Source organism: Chelonoidis abingdonii, chromosome 1 (assembly GCF_003597395.2).
Source record: "Chelonoidis abingdonii isolate Lonesome George chromosome 1, CheloAbing_2.0, whole genome shotgun sequence".
Lineage (NCBI taxonomy): Eukaryota > Metazoa > Chordata > Testudines > Testudinidae > Chelonoidis > Chelonoidis abingdonii.
In genome coordinates, this window is record NC_133769.1 from 264,372,061 (window position 1) to 264,395,336 (window position 23,276).

General features: G+C 45.6%; 1 pseudogene; it reads left to right on the forward strand.

Annotated features, from left to right (window-relative positions):
* The first annotated feature begins 3,157 nt into the window (after positions 1–3,157).
* Positions 3,158–3,370, forward strand: LOC142046155 (U4 spliceosomal RNA; annotated as a pseudogene).
* Positions 3,371–23,276: the final 19,906 nt, after the last annotated feature.

The window sequence follows — 23,276 nt, forward strand, 5'->3', positions numbered from 1 at the left end:
ACCAGGCCCCCCCGTTTTGGGAAAAAAAAAAAAGGGAATTTCAGCTTTTGAGAACAGCCAGCAGATCCAGCGTTTGCTTCTCTCCACGCTGGTCTTCCTGCCTAGCCCTCTCAGATCGTTCACTGGCATTTCCTGTACTTGTGCTACCACATCCTTCCAATCATTCTGTTATCCCTCTCATTGCGTGTTACTTTCAATAATTTCTGTGAATATTTCATCTCGCGTCTTCTTCTTCTCCGCGTACACACACGCGCCTCGTGATGGCAATAGGGACTTCAGAGAAATGTGCAGCTGCATGGGGATAGCAAACCAGGGTGATAAGTATGTGGAAAGATAACCTTTTACAGAGCAATGACAGTACTCTTCACATAGAACACTATCCACCTTAACAGAGCACATGTGGATCCTATACAAGGTCGCCTTTTGTATCGTTTAATTATTAGTGTGACTGGTGTGGCACAACCAGTGTGGCACACACACACGACGCAGGTACGGCCAACCGTACGTCACGCGAACATGGTAAGTGAGGCTTTAAAAATTTTGACGTTCTCCGCCGTTCATATACACAGTGATCTATATGACTGCTTGCCTCCTATTAGAGGAACCTGCAAAGCCCAAACCCTCTTTCAATCCACCAAAAGCGCATGGCTCCTATCGTATAACGATCGCTGCTGCTAGTGATAAACCCTAACATCACCCGCAGCGCGTTTGCTCGTAGCAGGGAAGAATCCCTGCTTGCCAACGCTGAAAACTCGTCTGCTATTGCCTCCTCCGCATCGCCCGCTCTGGCCAGTATGCAAAATCGCCCCTGTCCTGCCCCTATTTACATTCCTGATGTTCTACAAGGTAACAAGGATGATATCTCTCTCCTGACAATAGCACCGCAGGAGGCAAGATCGGTTTGTTTAATGCAATGCCTTCAGTGCAATGCCTTCAATGCCTGAGTACCAAATGTCTTGCAAATGGCATGGCGTTGAAAAGTTACCCTACTATGGGGGACGCGAAGGCTGTCTTGGCCAGAAATGTTCTCAAATAGCATAAGGGTTTTGGAGTTTCCTCCACGATCGATTCAATGGAGATTAATTTGGAGATTTTCGCTCCATCCCCAGACATGTTACGGAATTTCCTGTTAACAAGAAGGCGACTGCAGCAAAAGCCTGGTGTCATCGCGATTAAAAAAACCCGTCTTGTTTTAATTTCCGTGTTGGTACAAGAATGAAGGGACACTACGAGGTCGCTTCCATGGCTTCACTGTCTGGCTCTCGCTTGGGAGCGCAGGGGACTGTAATCTTGGGTCTCAAACAAGAGTCCTGTCTGTTGGGGTTTATCGGACTGAGTGGTGCTATCACCAGGTCCATCTTCATCCTCAAATTCGTCTCCATTTTCCCTCCAGCTACAATCCTCAGAAACACTTGATATTTCAATCCAAAGTCTGAAATCCACGGACAGGGGTGGGGCACTGGTAGCGCTGACCCCAAATTGCATTTGTTCAGCCATAGAAGCGGGCATGTTTTCGGCTCAGCAGCCCTGACCTTTCCGTTTGCTTCTCTGGGCTTTCTGGTAACGCCTGTCTAAGTTTCCTTCAGCTTCACTTGGCACTGCAGGGAGTCTCGCCTGTGCCTTTAATCACCATAGACTTTGAAATTCTTTCAAACACTTTTTCACTTTTCGTCTTGGAACGCAGTGCTGTGAGCATGAGTCCTCACCCAGATTAGCGATCAGATCCAGCACCTCCTGTGTGGTCCAAGCTGGCGCTCTCTCGAATTATCAGGAGACTGCATTGTGACGATGCAAATGAGCTCTTTGTGGTCACCCTGTGTGTGTGCTGACCGCTCAACGGTGGGACAATCAGGAAATGGAATTCAACAGTGCGGGATTCAGGCTTTTTCCTGTTTACCGCTGGCCAGTGCATCACAGTTTAGGTCGATGCTACATGAGTGCCATGTGACATGGTTCTGAAAACCCAAATTGGGAGTGGTCAACTTGGGGCAGAAGTCAATCGCTCCCTTCTGGTTTTAAAATTGAGTATGTCCTGCCTGGATGTCAAGCCAAGACTGCCTGCCTCCAAGTGCCCCCCCCCCGGTTTAATGTCACGAATAAGTCTATGTTTCTTATTCTTGTATCCTCATGATGCATGACAGAAATGGGGGGTGGCTGCCACAGTAAGCTGTGCTGCGGAGGGTTGGGAGAGAGGTGAAGCAATGGTTGTGGTTCTTGAGGGGAAACCCTGTTATACAGCCACGGATAGCTGTGCCTTTTCTAATGACACTTGACCTCTTCTTCAGGAGGAGTAGCCGTGTTAGTCTGGATCTGAAAAGCACAGAGAATCCTGTTGGCACTTGTATATGACTAACAACATCTGTTAGTCTATAAGGTGCCCAAAGGATCTCTGCTGCTTTGACTTTTCTTGTAGTCAAGGATGATCTATTTTTAGAGCAGCATAGGGAGGGGATTGACTCAGTGGCCAGTGAGTCAATCCCAATTTGCTTTTGGCCTGCGCCCCAGCGATTTTAGCCAGGGCACTCAATGATAGCAGCGGACAGTTCAGAGAAGGAGAGATAACCGCATGTCATTGCTAGTTTTCTCTGGCAGTAGACGGTACAGAATGACTGGTAATATCTCTGCTATCTTACAAAAGCAATTGAATGCTGTGTGTAGCGCTCAGTGTCACCTCTGTCTGCACGGCATTAGTACAAATGGTGACGGGAAAAACAAAAAGCCGAACGGTCCTCTAGTGCTTGCCGTGCGATTGTTTCTGCAAGGGCAATCCAGGAGAAAAAAATGTGCGAAAGGACTTCTGCTGATGTTTTCCCGGATCCAAGGAATGACTTGACAGTGAACCATTTACCCAGAACCCCCACGACCATTAACATTAGCAATCAGGGGCCGGGGATATGGAGGACCGGAAAGGGGTGCTGAGGACTCCCGCTATCCACAGTCCTCAGCAGTCTCGTAAACTATTGCATCCCGTGGCTAAGCGCCCAGTGTCTGTGCTTACCAACGTGTCTTTTTTGGTTCACGGGAACAGCTATTCAGTTTCCTTCCCTACCCAGCACGAGAAATGAAAGTTTAAATAAAGCAATCTTGAGTACTTACATGTACCTCTTTGTACTGAAGGTAACTGGATGAGGCGAATTGCAGCACTGAAGAGCATTAGAGCTTTGCACAGTGGGTAGTAATATAACCAATGAAGTGAATCTGAGGTGTGATTATTGCTACTTGGAAATCGCCTCCTCTCCCTTCCTGGGTGGTAGATGGTACAGTACTACTGTAGAACGCAGAAACGTTACCTGTCATCTCTTTTGTTACACTCACTAGTAAATGGGACAGACGGATAATAACACTGTGTAAATTTTTGAAAGGAAATGGGATAACTCACTTAGGACGATCAATCCTAGCCTTTACGGTTAATAAAATAGAGTCAGTCCAGATCAAGAATAGATAATGTAATAAATCAGTGTATCACAGGGCAGCTGCTCTGTGCAGTATTCAGCAAGAGGGAGCGCGCTGCCAAGTAAGCAGACATTGCTTCCACTTACCTGGGTTATACTAACCACAGCAGTGCCCCCCCACAGCTTGTTGGCTGATATTATGAAGAATGGCATGAAAAGAATACAGACTATTACTGAGATCAATGAGGGGAGGGAGCCACCATGGGCCATGACAGTCCTGCAGTTCAAATCTTTTCTTACGCAGAGAGGAAGGGGTCTTGATGAAGCCTCAGCCCCAGGTGATTAAGATGAAGACAGTTACAGCGTCTGTACATCCATGTAGGAAAAAGGAGTCATGTCCCATTTTCACCACAGCCCCGGCCCACACTAGCAAGAGCCACCACTGGGCGCTGATCTACCCTGGGGGGCAGAGGACGGATTAGCTCTTCACGCAGCAGCATCGCTCGTCTGCCAGGCACATTCATACCCAGAGGGTGACATCTTACAGTACCAACGGAATATTTTTTTCATTTTTTTTTACCGTATGGAGGGGAAAAAACTGCGAGCTGTTCCTGAACCAACGCAAAGACAGCGTTATTACGCTGCAGCATTGGCGCGCGCAGCAAAATGCAATAGTTTTCAGGACGCTGTGGGGAGACTGGTAGCTGTAGTCCTCATTACCCCTCCTCCCTGCATGACCACCGTTGAGTGTCTGGCTTCCCTTATGTTGTCACGCACCGCTGTGTATCCTGTAGTTATTTTTCAAGCTTTGGCATTTCCTGTTCTCTTAACGGAGCTCTGAAAAAGAGATTTGTCTCACAATACAGCGATGACAGCGCTATCTCGTAAGTCAATGCAGGAATACTTTGCATTTAAACTGCATCGCCACCCGTTGTGATCAACTGGACACTGAGCGAGGAAAGTCACTGTAAAGCTCCTGGGATTTCCCTGTTTTCCGGCACTCGCATCTGGTTCGGATTGCGGACCAAGCGAGTTCATGTGCACTTCCTGCTAGCATAATAGGCAAGTTTACAGAGATCCAGTGTATCAGAGAGCACAGTGTCTCGTGTCATTCACGAGGGTTGCCCCTGCAAGAAGCGCACCGTGCTGTCCTCCTCCTCAACCCTTCCTGGGCTACCGTGTCAGTGCCCCTCTCCCATTTAGTGTCATAAGTTATTAAGGAATACCAAATAGAAACAGAGAACTTTGGTTTAGGGAGAGAAATGATGTAGGGGGAGGCACTTGGACGCAAGCCTCCCGGGGCCTTATGACAGTCCAGGCATGAATGGAACTCTATTTTTAGACCACCATAAGGGAGATGACTCTATTGCCAAGCAAGTCATCCCAAATTGCTTGCAAATTTTCAGCCCCAGTTTCGATTGACTTAAGTTGTTATTAGCCGTTCTGTCCTATCTAACTGCTCAGGGGTAGCATATTGCCCTAATGTTGAAGAATTTAGATGGTTCTCCTGGATGGTAGCGTCTGCCATGAAGCCATCTACACAGGATGCAGAGAGTGGAGAGGAGCAGATACTGCCTTTCAGTGCTGTACAGCGTCCGTCTACAAGCAGCATTCAGTACACATAGGGTGGACATAGAGTAGTCAAGATGATTTCTTACCTTTTTTTCACTGTGTGGCGCGGGGGGGAAGACAACTGAGGAGCTGTTCCCTGAACCACGCACCACTGCTGTTTGAACCTACAGACATTGGAGCTCTGCAATAATGCAAATATTTTTCAGAGACTGCTGTGGCTGTGGGGATAGTGGAGTCCTCAGTACCCTCCCTCCCTTATATCGGAAGCGTTCCCATTCAGTCTCTGGTTCCCGTTACGCTGTCAACGCACGCGCTGGTCATCCTGCCGTTTTTTATTCAAATGCTTGGCTTCGTGTCTGTAACGGATGCTGATACAACAGATTGTCTCCCCATACAGCGATCAGACCTAGTATCTCCCTACGTCAGCTGGAGCTCTTTTTGGATTTGAGACTGCATCGCACCGTGCTGATTCAGAGCTCAGCGCGGACAAGCAAGGAAATGTAATTCAAAATGTTTCGGGGCTTTTCCTTTTACTGCACCGCCTGGCATCCGAGTTCAGTGCTTGTCCAGAGCGTCCTGCAGCACTCTGCGGTGCCGCCCGGAGCCATAACGTCGATTTCCGTTCCACACGAACCCTAATCGAGTTATTCACTATCGATGAATTTACGCTACTCCTGCTCGTGGGAAGGAGTTCCGAACATCGATTTAAGGGCGGTTACTCGATATTAATGACGACGTCGTGTGAACGGATACAGCGTTAAATCGGTATATCGGCCATTAAACCGATTTAAAGTCGCAGTGTAGACCTGGCCTGAGAATCTACAGGCCTAGACATGTGTCTCAAAGTGCCTTTCATTTTCTAATTGACGTGACTAGAAGCTAATATGGACTTCTTACAAAGAAAGTAGTTTACTTAATGTAGTTCACCCATGCATGAATAAAAGTCGGAGCTGGCAGTAAATGGTATTTAGCAAATAGACTTTTCTGAGAATCCTCTCAATTTCCTTTTTGTAGGAAAATGTTGTTCTCACAGACACCATAACCACCCATAGCAACTCTCATCAAGAGCTTCTAATGTGATGGAAATGTTCAACACCTATACAAAGAACTTGATTTGTATTTACAGGGTCCTAGAATCCATGCTCCAGCCTGAGTCCAGAAGTCTACACAGGAATGAAACAGCCCCACAGCTCAAGCCCTGCAAACCCGAGTCAGCTGGCGTGGGCCAGCCATGGGTTTTTCTTTGCTGTGTAGACATATGCTTAGTGGGTGTAACTGTAATTTCTGTCTTCTTTAAGGCCCCTTTACACTGCCGGAGTGGTGGTAGTCACCTTAGTGAAATTAGAATCAGGGCTGCCAGAGCTTAACAGTCCAGGTACTAAAATGTTGAACTATGACAACAGGCAGAATAATCAAACCTAATGCTCCCTCTGATTACAATAATAGCCCTCCTCCATAACACTCTGTGTACCAGAATCTGTGTCTGTGTTCCCTCTGTTCCTCCTGCGGAAGTCAGTAAGAAATTCTTCTACCTTCTTAACTGGCTAGATAATCTTCCATGTTTGCAATTTTCCTGTGTTTCATTCTTGTCTGCCTTTCTCTATTTTTTTCTTATTTTTATCCCAAATAATCAGCTAGTTGCAGTATGAGGACAAAGAGCCATTCCTTGTGCACACAGATTGGACTCCCCTGGGTTAAAATATATAGAGAGACAATTTATTATATTGTACATGGCAATTATATTTGCAGTGCATCCAGGGGTGCCATAGTGTTCATGTTCAGAGGTTATCTGCATCTCTTCAGATCAGGTAGGCCTATTTTTAGTCCCAGCTACACTCAAATGTCAGACTTCAGTGTTATGGCACATAGCACAAACAGCTTCTTGTTCAAAACTGCCTGTCACTCATCACAGAGCGGTTGCTGAAATTCTGTAGGTCTAACTCAGCACAGGCCAATTCTCTTGACACACCATCTAGTCAAAAGCGCCAATGTCTTTAGAAAAAAATGGTGGGGAAACATGTTGGGTGTTTTGTTAGTCTGAAACATGAAGCTTGCTTGTCATAAACAGATAGTTAAGGGTTAATGTCTCTTTTACCTGTAAAGGATTAAGAAGCTCAGTAAACCTGGCTGACTCCTGACCAAAGGACCAATCGAGGGACAAGATACTTTCAAATCTCGGTGGAGGGAAGTCTTTGTTTGTGCTGTTTGTTTTGTTCTTTGTTCACTCTTGGGGCTAAAAGGGACCAGACATGCACCCCAGGTTTCTCCAATCTTTCTGAAACAGTCTTATGTTTCAAAATAGTAAGTACTAGCTAGAAAAGGCGGATTAGTCTTATGTTTGTTTTCTTAACTTGTGAATGTGTATTTTGCTGGAAATATTTTTACCTCTGTTTGCTATAACTTTGAATCTTAGGCGAGGGAGGAGGGAGTCCCACTAGTCTATATGAGCTGAATACCCTATAAACATTTTCCATCCTGATTTTACAGAGATAATTTTTACTTTTTCTTTCTTTAATTAAAAGCTTTCTTTTTTAAGAACCTGATTGATTTTTTTCCCTTGTTTAAGACCCAAGGGGATTGGGTCTGAACTCACCAGGGATTGTGGGGGAAAGGAGAGGGAAAGTTAATTCCTCTCTGTTTAGCACTCAAGGAGTTTGGATCAGTGTAGTCTCTCAGGGTAACCAGGAGGGAAGTCTGGAGGGGAAGGAGGGGAATGGTTTATCTCCTTGTTTTAAGACCCAAGGGGTTTGGGTCTTGGTCCCCGGGAAGTTTTGGGGGAACAGAAAGTGTGCCAAACACTATATTTTGGCTGGTGGCGGCGCTATCAGATCTAAGCTAGGAATTAAGCTTAGAAGGGTACATGCAGGTCCCCACTTTTAGGACGCTAAAGTTCAAAGTGGGAAAAATACCTTGACATTGCTTAAGGCCATAATTGATTGTGGAACATGAGTCTTGATTCACTATCACTAGCTTACATTTATTTTCATCCATGTCCCCTTACAGTGTGAACGTGGAAATCAGTTTCTACACAATAAGCTGTAAAATAGGAAATAACAGTATACATTTTATGAACAGGAATGAGGGAACAGTTCTCTGAACCATGCAGTGGAAAGCTGAATCCACATGAAGGGTGAGAGCCTATACCAGTTTCCCCTGCAAGCAGACAAAGGTGTTAATTTAAACTGCTATAGTTATACCAGTACAGTTCCCCATGTGGCGACTCTTATTCTGATGTAAGAGTGCCTTTTTCCAATCATGCCTTTTGGGAAGGGGTCTACTATACAAAAAAAAAGGCACTTTTTTTGTGGAATGAGTGATCATGAGGGGTGCTATTAAGATATTAAGAACTATAATGGCTTAACTCTACTGGTGTATTTATACTGGTAAAACTTGTCTGTGTGGACAAGCCCTGAAATTCAGCCATTCGGCAGCACCCACACTGAACATAATTACCTGGGCTTTGTGCAGAAAACCATACAGGGTGATGGAATACAGTTCAGTGCATGGACAGACTATAGAGGTATAATGCAGCCCTCTGTCGCTGCTATTCAAGTCTACAGACTTTGAGTGACCACTGGCCTTCCACAGTGGAGGGTTATCTGGCTCCTGGACCAGGATAAGACAAGATCTAAAAATCTCTGTTAGGTCACAATAAGGGGACACTATCCATGGTGTGTGGAGGCCCCACTCTGTGTGGCTTATCAATCTACACACACTCTTAAGTGGCGTGGAAAGCCTTGTGTGAATGCTCTTCACCTGGATAGATTCCCTTTGACAGATGTTTTTTATGCTGGATTGTTAACAGGGATTCTTCTAACTCCTAAAACAGCATGGTTTTTTAATGCATTTTAAAAACTGGCTTGCATTTGTATTCTTCAGTAAACAATTCACCTGTTATGTGAAATGAGGCCTCCCTTTATCAATCTAAAAGAGACAAAACAATCTAGACCAATGGAGAGGTTCTCTATTTCTGGGAAGTAGTGATCCTTCAAAAACATCGCTTCAAAATAAAATGCTTCTGTCTCTAACACTTCAGCTAGCATTTGATTGTGTCCGGTGGGCTCAGATCCTCAAAGGTATTTAGGCAGGAGTTAGAAATCAATGGGAATTAGATGCCTAAATACCTTTTAGGATGGGGATAATATTTCCCTACTCCACAGGGGTGTGGTGAGGATAAAAGATTTTAGCTTATCAGCAGCCTGGGCTTCTATGTTTTCCAGGTCTCAGGACAGCCCATTAGTCAGTCTCAGGACTTCCAAAGTCCATGGCTCCAGGATGACCCATTCATGGAGAACTTCAAAATGTGTGTATGTTGGGGGGTGAGGGTGGTTGTGCCAAACTGGAATAAAACCAAACTTTGAAATGTGGAAATCCTCCCCTAAACAGAACTACTTTTCTCTGCACAGATCTAGTTTCTGCCCTTAATAGGTCCTGGTCCTGCAAATAGCTCTGTGAGGATGGACCCTTGCAGGGTTGGGGTCGTGCTTTCTTATCAGAGTCTGTAAAATTATTTTTTTGTTGTTGCCATTTTGTGTCAAACCGCTAGATTTAATGTAAGGTAAAATAGTCCTCTTTACACAGAACATGTCTAACCTCCTTTGCTTTTATATGTTTTCAACTGGTAACAAATTTAGAGTGCCTGTCCCAAGCTTTAGATGCCATTGCCACACCTGAGATTACATATTATCATAACAAATACAATAGCAACTTCTCACCCTAAAGCAACTAGGTAGACCCCCAAATTTCCACACTGAACCTATCACTACCTACCTTTATTAACCTCCTTCCTCCCCAAAATCCTGGATAAGTAGATGCAAACTGCAGCCTGTCCTGGAGGTCAGAGAGCTTGGAGGAGATGCCAAAGTTGAAGGCATCTCTTGAAAAACACCCTGCTCAAGACCTTCTCTCTCCTCCTCCTTTCACAGAGAGGACTCCAGCTCAGTGCCTTTACTGACTGCAGCTGCTTTGCAATGCATAGGTTGAGGAGGGCTTTCAAATACGTGGCCCCAATCCATAATAGTTTATAAGCCAAAACCAATGTCTTAAGCTCCACCTGGAAACTGATAGGCAGCCAATGCAGATCCTGGAGGACTCATTGCTCAGTAAGAAGGTTGCTTTCTTCTGTTCCAGCTTTGGTTGCAGGGGAGATATGAGGGGCCAGACTCACCCCTAGTAAGGCCATGAAGTATGTTGGGGGATTCCCATTTTGTGGTTGAGTGAGAAATATAAGACGTGGTATGAGCAGAAATATCTGAGTGTGTCAGACCCACAGCCAAATATTTTTGTTCTGTGGTAAAATATTTCCTTTCCACTTTGAAGCTATTCCTACCTAGGAAAGCCAGTGGCTGCTCCGGTCATGTTAGGGCAGGAACCAAATTAAGCCTCTCTGTGTAGAGTGTAATGGATTAAGTGTGACAGAATATGTACTGGTACAGAAGAGAAGAGCCACTTAAATTATTATTTATTTGTATTATCTTAGTTCCCAGGAGCCCCAGTCATGGACTAGCATTTTCACAGACATTGATTCATCCTTTGTCTTCTTGAATAGTTTCAACTAAGGTCATGGCTTGAATAACCAATTAGACTACGAAATGCTGGATACCGCAAGACCAGCCTAGGTTGTGGGAAATATTGTATTGCTGACACCTTGCAGGGCTTCTGTGTGAATGTCCCCTAATGAAATTGTATGACCCAAACAGATAACTTCTGAAGAACAAGGCCTTCTTTCTTCATACTGCCCCATAAGTCCTCCATATACTCTTACAGGGTGGGAAACACTACAATAGTGTCATGAATTATACAGATGTAGGGCTGGAAGGGATCTCAAAGTCATCAGTTCCAGCCCCTGTGCTGAGGTAGGTCCAAGTAAATTGCTGACAGCTGTTTGTCCAACCTGTTCTTAAAAACCTCCAGTGATGGGGGGTTCCACAACCTCCCTTGGAAGCTTATTCCCAAGCTTAAATACCCTCCTAGTTAGATTTTTTTTTTATCTAACCTAAATCTGCCTTCCTGAAGATTAACCCTATTACTACTTGTCCTACCTTCAGTGGACATGGAGAACAATTGATCGGTCTTCTCTATAACAACCCTTAACATATTTGAAGACTTATTATTGCCCCCCACAATCTTTTCTCAAAACTAAACATACCCAGTCTTTTAACCTGTCCTCCTAAATCCTGCCATAGTTTCTCTGTGCCAGAAATGGGTGTGCACATATACACACATGTGTAGTAAGGCAGCTCTGCTAAGATGGTTACAGGCATTTTACAGAGATCAAAAAGTCAGATATGAAATGAAAGAGGCGGCTGTATCATCATTGACCGCCAGTAAGAGATAATTGTCCTTGACCGTTGCATCTACCTTTTAAAGTCCATGCTGAATTGCAATATCTCTAGCATTTTATACTCTGTATATTATTGAGTGAGAGGTGGAGTGTACACTAATCAAACTCTGGCAAGATTGTATTCTTGCCAAGAAGTAAATGAGATATATTGAACAGGCTTTTTTAATCTATTGAAATGCCTGTAGTCAATATTCTTTCAATGTTGGTCTTGTGGCTGTAACAAAACATCCTCTAAATAAGATGCAACACAGGAAGTCAGTTTAAATCAACCAAACAATCACTCAATCATTTCCAGTCAGTGGAAGAATATTCTTAACTTCACTTTAAAAGTCCTGCCACAGTTTCTTGCATGCCTTTCGGTTTTTACCTTTGGGTGCAATGACAATTGTGAAGAAGTTGTTTATAAGGTCATCAAGGATACTAGAAAGACAGATATAGCTATCTAACTCTAAGATAAAGCTAGTGCTATAGGGTGAGCTGTTGTGCTAGTCTTGCAGGGCCTTATTCTGCAACCTTTATTCACTTTGACTGGCAATTAGTCATGTGTGAATAATCAGTAGGAATCAGGGCAAGCAAAGTTGTAGAATTTGATCCCACTTACATTGGCTTCAGAACACTCACTATTTTACAAACACAATTTTAGAAGTAGATAAATCAAGGTTGCGTTATTCAAGAGGCTAATACTTCAGTGGGAATATCTGTATGAATGAGAATTACTCATGACTGAGGGTTGCAGATTGGGGCCCATGAACATATGACAGGTTTCTGTGTTTGTTTTCTTTCTTTTAATACAGAGGCTTTCTTTCACTGGATCAGCTTAATATGTATATGTAATAAACTAGCTGCCATGACAAATGTGTCCTTTTGGGTGAAAATTGAGCATTGGAGATAGATAATACTTCTCTTTCAAATAAAAATTCAGGTTATGAACATTAAATTCATTATAACAGTTACTTAGATATTGACCAAACAACTATAATAAGTGACTGAGTTATATAATATTTATATATGTGTGTGTGTGTGTGTATACACACCTAGTCTTATTCTATCTTAATTTATATCCTCCTATATATAAAGATGGATCAATTAAGGTAGAATAAAAGCACTCATGACTAGATTAGATCCATTTCTACGGCCTGTTACATGACTATATGGTAGCCTTAGGACAGTGGTTACCAAACTTGTTCCATCACTTGTTCAGGGAAAGCCTCTAGTGGTCCAGGCCGGTTTGTGTACCTGCCGTGTCCGCAGGTTTGGCCAATCGTGGCTCCCAGTGGCCGCAGTTCACTGCTCCAGGCCAATGGGAGCTGCTGGAAGTGGTGGCCAGCACATCCCTTGGCCCATAATGTATATATCTGTGATTGGTATTGCAATGTTACTAGTTTTCATAAAAAGCAATTGTGAAATTTGGGCCCCTAAATTCCAGTAAGCAAATGATTAAACTGCCTGTGTATGTATTGATAGTGCCTGCTATCTCAAATTGTAGGACACAAAGATTAGTTATCGTTCAAAAACTTTGATTTTATTGCACAAAAAACAACACACTTGCACCCAAAGACACTTGGTGGGATAGCAGGTACCAGGGAGAGCAGACTTTCAGAGCTGTGTGTAGGTCCAGAGAATGGGAAACCGAGAACTTCTGGAAAGCAGAAAGGAGTGTGCGGGTGGAGTTTGCGGGAGCATGGAAAAGAGTTCTGAATGTGCTGCAGGGGAGGGTGGGCACACATCTGGTCAGTCTCCAACATTATTAAGGACTTCAGCATCTATATTTGCTCCTCCATGACTTTAATCATCCATTCAGTAGTGTCCTTATTGAACTCCTGATTTTCTTTTCTGTCCTTGCTTTTGGCTTCCCTCCACTCCCTGTGTTCTCTTTTCTCTGCATTGGAGAAGTGCAGTACCTCCTGGAACATGTCTTCTTTGCTCTGTCTTGAGTGCTTTCTTATCTGGTGGAGACGCTCGGCCAGTGTGTGGGGGGTGTGTTCCTGAAGGTCACATCTGCTGAAGCAGAAGGAACAGTGCACAGAAGCATGATTGTCAAGTTCATGCACAGCATTGAAACATTTCAGTAAAATACACCTCTGGTAACATTACAATCACTTTCACACTGACCCATGGCAAGCGCACATCTCGGTGAACACCCAAAGCATAGTGAGTGTTGGCTGGGATTGGGTAGGGGTGCTCTACATGGGGAAAAGAGCTTTCTGGAAGGATTGTGGTGAGCCGGCTAGGGAAAAAAATTCTAAATTCTCCTACACATTTCCACAGGTGGGGGGAATTGTAGCAGATATCTAACTCCTTACAGTAAGCAGGAAAGCAAGGCGCATCAACTACACACTGGATTCTGCCCTGGTCCCTATGCTATTTGCCTGTGTGCCACTTTGGTCCCTGCATAAGTGCTTGCCAAATGGCATGGGAAAGTTTCCTACAATGGGGGAAAGGAACAAAGCAGCTCTGCCAAGGAACCTTCAGCAGAGGATTACCGAGTACCTCCAGGAAAGTTTCCTAGAAATCTCTCTGGAGGATTCCCATGAGATCTTGGCTTTCATCAACACCCTGTTCCACCATATTGATTAGCTGCACAGGGAAATGTCCAGCACACAGAAACAAAGCCACCCTTGTATATTTCTATACCCTGAACCCACCTCTGCACTACTCAAACCACAGCCACTTACCAGGCATCTTCTCTTCTGTTTCTTGCTCACTGGAAAACAACTGCTGAGACTGGCTAGACACCTCTGGAGTGGTAAATAGTTCCTGGCTGCCTGCCACACAGGGCGACCCTGCTGTGGGCTCCACATCGTCATCTAACGCCACCTCTTCATCAATGACTTTGTTCTCCAGGTTAAGTCCTCTTTCTGCCACCTCCAGGACTGCCGAAGTATCCACAGGGCCCTTGGCAGATGTGGAGTGGCCGCTAAGTTTAGAGTGGCATGTCTTAGGTGCAGCACCGGAGCAATGGTTTGCCTTCCTTGCCTTATGGTATGCCTGCCTTATCTCCTTTATCTTCACTCTGCACTGCAGCATGTCCTGATCATAACCCTTTCACACAAGCCTCAAGAAATCTACCAAAGGTATCAAAATTCCTACGGATGAAGCACTTCTGCGACTGCACAGCCTCCTTTCCCCATATACTGAGCAGATTCAGCAGCTCCACAATGGTCCAAGTGGGAGAGGGTTTGCTGCATGAAGTTGCCATGGTTATCATGTAAGATGTGGTGAGATCTCTGCATGCCGAGCAAACAGGAAATGGAATTTCAAAACTTCCTGGGGCGTTAAAGGAGGAGGGGTGGATGGTTGTTTACCTGGCTGCAGCTCAGTGGAGTTCAAACTGCTGACCAGAGTGGTCAGGATGGGCATTGTGGGACACCTGCTGGAGGCCAATTAAAGTGATAAAATCAAGTGCAGTGTCTACACTGGCACTTTGTCAACAAAACTTTCGCACAAAAAGCCTTATGTCTCTTATCAGGGTGGTTTTATTTTGTTGCCAAAACAGGGCATTTTTGCAATCAAAAGCGCATTGTAGTGTGTACGCATCCACTGTTTTGTCGACAAAAGCTGCCTTTTGTAGACAAAACTCTGTAGTGTAGACAAGGCCTAATATTTGGAGTACTTGCTATGGACAGTTCAAAGCCAATAATTCTAAAAGCTCATAACAATATTTATCCAAGAATTATAAACAAAATAATTTTTAAAAGCTATGATCACTTCATTGGTAACTTCTAAACAAACAAAGCCCAATCCAATAAATCAGTATAGGCATGTATGGCCCTCCCTCACTAACAATCTCCAAGGGAGACCATGCCTCTTGACTGTCATACCCCTGGAATAACAGTTTTAGACAAGAGGGAAGTTAGCAGTCTCGAGGCTCGATCCCTCCGGTGGGGTAGAGCAGTGAGTAGTCCAGGGGCCCAATCCTCAGGCAGGGTAGAGCCAGGTATAATCTTGGAACCCAGACCCTCAGAGAGGGCAGGGTACCAAACACAGTCTAGGGCCCCAACCCTCAGGCAGGGCCGACCAGTGAATAGTCTGGGGAACTTGGCTCTCAAGCAGGATTGAGTACCCACAGGGCCGGTGCAACCATTTAGGCCAACTAGGCGGTTGCCTAGGGCGCCAAGATTTGGGGGCGCCAAAAAGTGGCGCCCCCCAAAAATTTTTTAAATGGTTGCAGCCGCTGCTGCTGGAGAGGCTGGCTGCCGCGGCAGGAGGTGCCTGCAGCCAGCAGCCAGGTGTCCCAAGGGTCAGTGCACTGCCGAGCCGCAGCCGGCAGAGCCCAGGCGCCCCCCGCGTCAGGGAGCGCCGCCCAGCCCAGGGCGCCCCCCCTCCGGGGTCAGGAGCCGCCGCGCATCCGGGCAGCCCAGGGCGTCCCCCCCCGGGTCGGAGCCGCCGCCATGCCGGAAGCCGGGACACCCGCCCCGGGGTCAGGAGAGCCGCTGCCGTAGCCCTGCAGCCCCGGTGCCCCCGCCCCCGGGTCAGGGGAGCCGCGGCTCGATGGACCTGCCACAGACATGCCTGCGGCAGCTCCGCCGGAGCCGCGAGACCCGCGAGCAGGGCGGCGAAATGTCCCGGCGCCTAGGGCACCAGAAACCCTAGCACCGGTCCTGAGTACCCATCAAACAGTTTAGGGGGCTCAGGCAGGTGCTGAGCAACCAGCAAACAGTCTAGGGTCCTAGCTCAGCAGACTCCCACAGGCTTCTTTGTAGACTCCCAGAGGGTGGAGTGGCAGGGAGTAGAGAGACACAGGCCCACTCAACTGCACTGCATCCCAGCCCAGGGCCCGAACAGTGTCAGAGTGGTCCACCACTGGATCAGCAAGGATTTAGCTGCAACACGCTGAACCAGACACAGGCAGCATCTGAGCCAGACGGTAGCTGGCTGTCCCTGGGCCATTTCCCACCCTTCCTTTGGGGTGTACCTGGATCTTGGGGTTGTCCTCCATCTTCCCTGGGTACACTGCAAGCAGTAATCCCAATCATTCCTCAGCATCAGGCGTGTCCAGTAGCTTGGGCAGTTCAGAAGAGTCCTCAGGGCAGCTGAAGTCCTCAGCAGGGTGAAAGCATCTGCCTCCTTCAATGGCTTCCGCCCAACTGAGCTACAAGGCCCGCCTTTTATAATTCCTGTTCCTGTCCTGCCCCTCTGCTTCCAGGGTTGTGGGCATGGCTTTCCTGGTTCTGCTCACCAGGGGGCATATGGCCCTCCCTCACTGTTAATCTCCAGGGGAGGCCATGCAACTTTGTTACAATCAGTCATTTGCAATAACTAGTCTAGTACTGAGTATCAGAGGGATAGCAGTGTTAGTCTGGATCTGTAAAAGCAGCAAAGAGTTCTGTGGCACCTTATAGACTAACGGACATATTGGAGCATGAGCTTTCGTGGGTGAATACCCACTTCGTCGGATGCATTTTCTATTACTGCCTTTTTACTTCCCTTCATTTCCTTTTTTAAACTAGACCCACCCCCTTCCATTTGTTTCAGTATGTTAAGATGATGCTGTGTTGTGTTTCAATATACTGTGTCTACTTTTATTCTTTTGTAGATTGGCCTGGATATTTTGGAAGAGGATGGGGCATTATAAACTTATTAAGATGTGTTCATTAGAACTGGACATATGCATCGACAAGAATCTTATTGTTTAGGGTCCCCATCCTGGAACTGATTCTGCTTAGTGAAGAGGTCCAACATACCCAATGAGTTGGAGGATCGAGACTTAGCTTAGCTATGTGACATGATGCAAGGAACGATAACATCAGGCAAAGGTAAGAGGGATGTTTTCAACAAATAAGGTGATGAGGCCACTTGTTTCTGAAGGGTATACATCCTGCTCTTTCCCATTGTTTTATTCCCGTATTTATCAATTTATATTGTATAAGATTGGTGTGGGAATATGGGCCATTGCTGGAGAGGAGGCATCTGAAGTGGGATAGGAAGTATGTGTAGCCTACAGGATGAGAGGACATTCCTGGTGTAGGGGGCAACATGAGAGAATGCAGAAGCTTTTGGTAACATTTATATAGTAATACAAATATAATAGCATTAACTATCCACATTACTGTACAAACCCTGCTTCTATCATTGTTGGCTAGTGTCAGGAAAAATGGATAATGTATTAGATATTACAGACACTTGCAGAAGTGTGGGTCACTGTCTCCCAAGGAAATTCAGCTGAGCAAAATGGCAGGCAGCAGATTCACTGCTACCTTTTGCAGGGGAAAGACAGTTTTAAATCATAGACAGTGCTTCATAAGTTGTACTGGAACAGGCTGCCCAGGAAATGCCCTAAATCATCCCATCTCCTCACCATATACTACTTTGACAAACAGCACTACCTACTTCTGGGAAAGTGATGGCTCTCTTTGGGCTTCAAGGCTGAGTAGGGGAAGTGGGATCAGTCTGGCACTGGGCTGAATCTTATAAACATTAGCTGGCATAATAGACAATAAACGTTTGTCACCTAATCGGTATGTAAAGTTAAACAGCATTCCAAAGGCCTCTCCATGGCTTATCAGGTAGCTCATCCTGGAGGTGAAAATTTATCTTAGTAGGTGGCATATCCCCAAACACAGTTTTATTTTTCTATTTAGTTTTGATGTGCAGATATAAGCTGGATCTGAATGAATGCTCCGCTAATAGCTAGCTGAGAGGGAGAGAGATTTTGAGTGTGTTTATGTAAGTACAGTTTGCTCCTGCTCTGTTTAGATATTCAGCACATAAAACAGTGTCAAAGTAATCAGTTTTGGCTGGTGTTTGATACAAATCACTTTAGCACTTAATACAGGGATAGTGAAATGATGTTAACAAAATGTAATTATTGTAGGAATACAGGGAAGCAGGACTGTGCTTAACCTGTCCCAAAAGAGAGGGTCACCTTCAGGTGAAAGGACCTTGTTAAGCCAGGGGCTAGAATGTCAGAGCCCTGTGAAATTAAGAAGGGTGGGAACAGATGTCCCATCCAGGAGGTGTGGACTTTCCCTAGGAGTTTGACTGGTTTGACCTGTTCCTCCCCACTGTTCAAATAATAGAGCTAAGTAGGCTTCATTAGGAGTCTCTTTGTTATTTTAAATGCTCAATCAGAGTTAAAAAACTGTTATGATGTGTTTCTGCCCAGAGCTGAAATCACTTGAGATGGGACATGTTTCTGCCCAGCCTACAAAGAGCTGAAAATCAGCAAGAGAATGATGTGCAGAGGTCACCGCAGAGAGAGGCAGGTGGCAGCAGAAGGTGACTGACAGTTGGCTGATGAACAAGTAGCTGGTGAGGCAGTGAGCAGAGCGAGCAGCCAGAAGTACAGTTGGTGGAGAGGCACAGCGAGCGGCCAGCAGGGCAGCAGGTGGAAAGGCACAGTGGGTGGCGGATGAGCAGTGGAGCAAGTAAAGTGCCTCCATACCTCTGCACAGGGTGGGAGGTGAACTCTGCAGAGGCACCTTTGAAGCCTGGGTCTGCACAGACCAAGGACAGCAACTGTGAGTGGGGTGCACAGAAGGGACGGGCAGGCTAAAGGAACTTTTGGGTTGCTGGACTTAGGAACCTGAGGGGGAAAAGGACACTGCCCAACTTACTGGGGGGGTGGGTCTTTTGCTCATAGTTTACGTTTATGAACCTGGTTTGTGGTGTTTTTCCAAATTAATGCCGAGTTCCTTCCTCCTTTTATTAAAAGTTTCTTTTCTACACTCAGACTCTGTGCTTGCAAGAGGGGAATTACTGCCTCATAGAGTTGCCCAGGGTGATGTGTAATTTTCCCAGGTTTCTGGATAGGGGCTTGAGCTGGTTCTGTGTTGTATCAATGGAAAGGAACCACTAGATATTGAACCTGGCCCTGGTTGCTGCTGGTTTCACTTGGTAGAAGGATTGCACAAGCAAGCCACATTATCTTTCATATGGCTCGGCTGTGAACCAGCCCCCCCATTGTGCTAGGGGCTGCACAATATCACAAACTTACTCTAGCAGAATACTAATGAGACTCTTCCCACATACACTCATGAGAGAGCGAAGCAGCTTTCACTACTGCAAGGGATTTCAAACACTTATTTATTGGTAAGCTGTGTAGGAGTGTGAGAGAGGTTAGAGTTGGTTATTCTATCATTTGTGATGAACACAACTGAACTGAAATGTCACAGCAGTTGCACCTGGTAATTTTAAAGCTTCAGAGTCTTGGTAGCCTGTGGTTTCACCTGCCAAGCAAATAAAAACTGACTCCCTGACTGACCGTACACATTTAAATTATTATAGACAAATATATTTCACAATGTGCTTGAAAACATGCTGAGCACTTGTGGAGCGTAGGCTGTGTTTGGATTTGACTAGGAGTTTAGCAGCTTACACTGTGCAGCTCCAAAAGATGGAGCTGGGAGTTTAATTGAATACAATCATAGATTATCAGGGTTGGAAGGGACCTCAGGAGATCATCTAGTCCAACCCCCTGCTTAAAGCTGGCCCAATCTCCAGACAGAATTTTTACCCCACCTTCCTAAATGGCCCCCTCAAGGATTAAACTCACAACTCTGGGTTTAGCAGGCCAATGCTCAAACCATTGAGTTAATACCAGTGCAGCCAACAGTGATCCTAATCACTTGTGTGGGGCTGACTGTTGTTAACCTTTTTAGAATCTATAATGACCTTCTCAGACATTAGAGAACCTCTGCAGAAAGACACAGAAGATGTCATAGTGTAATAAAAAGGACATGAAGAAAATTAATTTTAAATGATCGAAGAAAAGGCAGAATCCCTATAAAAAGAACCCCCTGAGAAGAGATAATATCTTTGTCAAAACCCTTACATTAGTTGTTTTAGCAATTTCCTTGCTGAGAATGAACAGGGCTGCTGGCTCTTGAGGGAGGAATCTTTGGCACGTGGACCATCAGGGAAATCCGCAGAAGGTCTGGGACGATTTGTTTACCCTCAGGATCCACAGATTTGGACGATCGCAGCTCCCACTGGCCATGGTTCGCTGTTCCAGGCCAATAGGGGCTGCAGAAAGCGACAGCCAACACATCCCTTGGCCCACACTGCTTCCTGCATGCCCTATTGGTCTGGAACAGCAAACTGTAGCCAATGGGAGCTGCGATCAGCCGCACCTGCGGACACTGCAGGTAAACAAACCAGCCCGGCCCTTCAGCAGATTTCCCTGATGAGCTACATAACAAAGGTTGCTGATCCTTGATCTAACTAATCACCATATTTGGGGTTGGGAAGGAATTTTCCCCCAGGTCAGATTGGCAGAGACCTTGGTGGGGGAGAGTCGCCTTCCTCTAGAGCCTGGGGCATGGGTCACTAGTGTAAATAGTGAATTCTCTGTAAATTAATGTCTTTAAACCATGATTTGAGGACCTCAGTAACTCAACCAGAGATTATAGGTCTATTACAGGAGTGGGTGGGTGAGGTTCTGTAGCCTGCGATGTGCAGGAGTTCAGGCCAGATGATCCTGATGATCCCTTCTGACCTTAAAGTCTATGAGCGCAAGTGGATAGGGACAAAATCAGAAAGGCCAAGGCATGAAATGAGTTACACCTAGCAAGGGACATAAAAGGCAATAAAAAGAGGTTCTTTAAATACATTAGGAGTAAAAGGAAAAATGAAGCAAAATGCAGGTCTTTGGCTTAGCAGGGAAGATCTAATAACAGACAAGGTTAAAGAGGCTGAGGTGTTTCATCCTTATTTTGCTTCAGTCCTCACTAAAAAGGCTAATACTGACCAGATATTTAACATAATAACAAGGGGGGAAGAATGCAAGTCAAAATGCAAGAAAAAGTGCAATATGCACATCCCACGGTGCAGCCCTCCAAGTGTGCTCTGGTGTACTGACAGGGAGGGATGGAAAGAAAGGGTCTGACCAACCCCATCCACCCCCAATCACACACACTCCTGCTACATATCCTATCTCTGGACCTTTCTGTGCTCCTGGTAACAGAATCAAGCCCAGAATGAACTCAGGTTGCTCATGCAGTTACATTAGGTTTGATTGTTGCACAGGAGATTTAGCAGGGAAAGAGAAGCTTCCTGTCATCTCTTGCCATTTAGGCACCTGGGCTAGGACAGCCATAGTTTAGCTGTTGAATAATGGGAAGGAATGATTCAAAAAAGGGAAAGAGGAAAAACCCAAGGAAACTATAAGGCCGTTTGTACTGGCCAATAAAACTTTTAGAGTGAGTCACAAAGCTAAGTGATACCATTTAGAACTGATTAATGTACATCTCAGGAACTGTGCTTATTTCAATTTTATTATATGCAAAGTATTGAAGTGAACTTTGCAACTTTCAGTTGAGTAACTTAAAATAACACCTAACAATTGGTGGCACAGAATCTGAATTTAAAAAGTTCCCATTGGAACTGCCTGACGACAAGAATGCTTCCACGTGTGGACAAATTCTCTGGTGATTTAAGTCTTGAACATTAAGAAACTGTTGGTGTCACTATGCCTTGATGGTGTTATCAAAGGCAGTTTCAAATAGTCTATTTTAAAAGAGCCCCCTTTATTTAAAGGGTGTCCTGAAAAGAGATTACAATGTGTTATGCTGTGGCATGATACAAAGGCTTTATCAGCATGAATTTAAGATGGACATGTTATCCAGGAGTGGGGAAGCCATGAGAGAGTTATGCAGGAATTTGCAGGTCATCTTAATGAGGCTATGTCTACACTAGCACTTTTATCAGTAAAAACTTTTGTCAGCCAAGGTTGTGAAAAAAACACACACCCCGACTGACGTAAGTTTCACTGACAGAAGCGCCGAGGTGGACAGCGCTATATCTGCAGGAGTTGCTCTTCCACTGACATAGCTACTGCTGCCTGTTGGGGGTGTCTTAATTATGCTGATGGGAGAGCTCTCTCCTACTGTCATAGAGCGGCCATATGGGAGACTTTATAGTGACGCAGCTGCAGTGGTACAGCCATGCCGCTGTAAGATCTGTAGTATACATATAGCCTGGGTATATGCAGGATTCGTTGGATAAGTATTCACAGAAGTGTGGAAAAACCTGGTGAGGCAGAGATTACCACTGTGTTAGTGTTTTACCACCTCATAGTATAATATCTGCTCTGGGCCCCCATTCTACACTCATTGTTCTGAGATCATAAGAGTAACGACTATTTTATTTCAAAATGTTAATAGGGTTGAATAAATCATTTGGGTAGGAGGAGGAGACCACCTATTTCCTAATCACTTATTAAATGCAAACTTTTCCCATATTTCTTCTGGGAACATGTTCGTGATGTTCTGCATTTTGATTTACTAGAGGCCAATTTGGTCCTTTTGCAAATGGTGCCAGGTAAACTTGCTGTTGCTGCTGGTATTTGTGTGATCCTGCAGGAAACCTGGATGTCCTGTCACATACAAGGAGACTGGAGCACTAGTGTACAAGCCAGGAGAGGGAAAAGAGCAATAAAGAGGAAGATTGTTTGAGAATGTAATTAGAATAGAGAAACAGAATGATACAGCTAAACTGTCTTCTTTATTCTAACAACATCTAATCCAGAGGTGGGCAAACTACCGCCCACGGGACCATCCTCCCCAGGGGGCAGTCAGGGGACAGGGGGCGGTTGGGTGGGGTAGAGGTTCTTGGCTGGGAGCACTTAGGGGATGGGGAACAGGAGGAGTTGGATAAGCGTGGGAGTCGGGGATCAGGGGTGTGAATGGGGTCAGGACAGTTCGGGACAGGCAGCAGGGGGGTTGGATAGGGGATGGGGTCCTGGGGAGCCTGTCAGGGGGCAGGGATGTGGATAGGGGGTGGGGCAGTCTGTGGACAGGGAGCAGGTGGCAGTTGGATGGGGGTGAGCTCCTGGGAGCCTGTCAGGGGACGGTGGTGTGGATAGAGGTTGGGGAACAGGGACCAGGGGGGATTGGATAGGGGTTGGAGTCCTAGGAGGGCAGTTGGGGAGGCATTCAGGGGACAAGGAGTGGGGGGCTGGATGGGTTGGGCATTCTGAGGGGGGCAGTCAGGGGGCAGGAAGTGGGAGGTGGTGGATACGGGGCGGGGAC